This window comes from Triticum aestivum, chromosome 2B (assembly GCF_018294505.1).
Source record: "Triticum aestivum cultivar Chinese Spring chromosome 2B, IWGSC CS RefSeq v2.1, whole genome shotgun sequence".
In the NCBI taxonomy this organism is placed as follows: Eukaryota; Viridiplantae; Streptophyta; class Magnoliopsida; order Poales; family Poaceae; genus Triticum; species Triticum aestivum.
The window spans coordinates 315,495,379-315,498,501 of record NC_057798.1 but is presented as its reverse complement, the minus strand read 5'-3'; positions in this window follow the sequence as shown (position 1 = coordinate 315,498,501).

Below are 3,123 nucleotides of genomic sequence, written 5' to 3'. Positions count from 1 at the left end.
AACTGCAACGCCTTCAGGTCAAATTCTTCCCCCGTGTGCTTATCCCACGCACGTACACCTGTTCCATTCCACAGTTGTAAGAGTTCTTCAACTAATGGCCTTAGGTACACATCAATGTCGTTGCCGGGTTGCTTAGGGCCTTGGATGAGCATTGGCATCATAATGAACTTTCGCTTCATGCACAACCAAGGAGGAAGGTTATACAAACATAGAGTCACAGGCCAAGTGCTATGGTTGCTGCTTTGCTCCCCAAAAGGATTAATGCCATCTGCGCTTAGACCAAACCATACGCTCCTTGCATCATCTGCAAACTTCTTCCCGTACTTTCTTTCGATTTTTCTCCACTGCGACCCGTCAGCGGGTACTCTCAACTTTCCGTCTTTCTTACGGTCTTCTCTGTGACATCGCATCGCCTTGGCATGCTCTTTGTTTTGGAACAAACGTTTCAACCGTGGTATTATAGGAGAATACCACATCACCTTGGCAGGAATCTTCTTCCTGGGGCGCTCGCCCTCGACATCACCATGCTCATCGCGGCTGATCTTATAGCGCAATGCACCACATACCGGGCAAGCGTTTAAATCCTCGTACTCACCGCGGTAGAGGATGCAATCATTAGGGCATGCATATATCTTCTGCACCTCTAACCCTAGAGGGCAGACAACCTTCTTTGCTTCGTACGTACTCTCGGGCAATTCGTTGTCCTTTGGAAGCATATCCTTTATCATTACCAGCAACTTTCCAAATCCCTTGTCAGATACACCATTCTCTGCCTTCCATTGCAGCAATTCCAGTGTGGTGCCCAGCTTTTTCTTGTCACCTACGCAATTCGGGTACAACAATTTTTTGTGATCCTCTAACATGCGCTGCAACTTCTTCTTCTCCAAATCACTTGCGCAGTTTCTCTTTGCATCGGCAATGGCCCGACCTAGATCATCAACGGGCTCATCTGATGCCTCTTCTTCAGCTTCTTCCCGCATTGCCGGCTCAGCTTCTTCCCGCATTACCGGCTCAGCTTCTTCCCCCATTGTTGTATCATCATATTCAGGGAACCCATGGCCAGGATAGCTGTCGTCGTCCTCTTCTTCTTCATTGTCTTCCATCATAACCCCTCTTTCTCCGTGCTTGGTCCAAACATTATAGTGGGGCATGAAACCGGACTCAAACAGGTGGACGTGAATGGTTCTTGACGTAGAGTAATTGCGACCATTCTTACAGCCAGCACATGGACAAGGCATAAAACCATCCGCCCGCTTGTTTGCCTCAGCCGCAAGCAGAAAAGTATGCACGCCCTCAATGAACTGGGGAGAGCATCGGTCATCGTACATCCATTGCCGGCTCATCTTCATTACACAACACCGAATAGACCAAATTAATACAAGTTCATACATAAAGTTCATACAACACTTAAATGCAACAAACAAATAACTCTCTAGCTAAAGCATTTAAATGCAACAAAAAATGCGATCAAGATTGCAACTAAGGTAACAATTGATCCAACAGCATAATGATACCAAGCCTCACTATCGATGACATATTTTCTAATCTTTCTAATCTTCAAGTGCATTTTCTCCATCTTGATCTTGTGATCATCGACGACATCGGCAACATGCAACTCCAATTCCATCTTCTCCCCCTCAATTCTTTTCAATTTTTCTTTCAAGTACTCGTTTTCTCTTTCAACTAAATTTAAGCTCTCGACAATAGGGTCGGTTGGAATTTCCGGTTCACATACCTCCTAGATAAAAATATCTATGTCAACTTGATGGGCATAATTTGTCATAAACACGAAATGCAACAAATAGTTTTAAAAGAGAATATACCACATCCGAATCATAACAAGGATGAGGGCCGACGGGGACAGATATCAAAACCATGGCACTATGTATAACAAACAACGTACGGGTAAGATAATTATTATACGAGTAACTATATATCCAAATCACACAAACATCAATTTTTTATATAAAATTTCATAAACAAGAGGCTCACCACAAGGTGGTGCCGGCGACGGGACGGTGCGGGCGATCGATGGTGGTTACGATGGAGATTTAGAAGGCACTAAGTAAACCACACCTACATGTGCAAACTAAGTGTTATTTTTGACCTCAAATTGCATATAAATCAAATACTAGCACATACATATATTTCCTCCCAAATTACTAAACTCACAAATTAATAACTATATAAAGCATTGCAAGAGCTAATCTAGCAATGAGAGATGAAATGACAAAGTTGCTAACCTTTGTGATCATTTGAATGGATGGGGGCCTTCAAATCTTGACAAGTTTTGGGTAAAATGTGTGATGAGCTCGAGAGGAAGAGGGGAAGAACAGAGAGGAGAGGGGAAAGGGGAAGAACAGAGCGAGCTCGGGTGGACGAAGGGTTTATGTAGGACGACCTTTAGTACCGGTTCGTGCCAAGAATCGGTACTAAAGGTGCTGGAGGGGGCCCAGACTGACAACATCCTGCCACCACTCTCATTAGTACCGGTTCGTGGCACGAACCGGCGCTAAAGGTTAGCCACGAACCGGTATTAATGAGAGCGACCCGGCTAGCCGTTGGAACCGACACTAATGTATACGTTTGTGCCGGCTCAAATACAAACCGGCACTAATGTGCTTCACGTTTGACCATTTTTCTACTAGTGATTGTCTATCAATAGAAGCTCATAATGGTATAAGGGGAGGCTACTCCAGAAAGTACTACATGTAGGTTTTTTATCAATTAAATAACTAAACATTAAAAAGACTGATATTTGAGTAATTGTGACCCAAGCAGAAAACTTTTATTGTTTATGAATTCTCAACAATTCCCATTGTACAGTGAGTCATGCATGAACAAAATCCCCTGCGCAGAACCCTAATGTAGGATTATAGAACCTTAAGGCATGAACAAAATCCCCTATCCAATTCAGCAATAGAAAACCACCTGCCCTTTGGTTGGAAGGGTAAAAGAAACTTACTTGCATGAGTTGAGCGGCGTGGCGGAGGCCAAGCTACGGCTCCGGCGGCGGCGACCCGCGACGAAGGGCGCGAGTGCCGGAGGTGGCGAAGGGCGCGGCGGGGCGGCTCCCGCTTCTGGGGAGGCGGAGACCCGTGGCGGCTCCCTCGCGGCCACGGC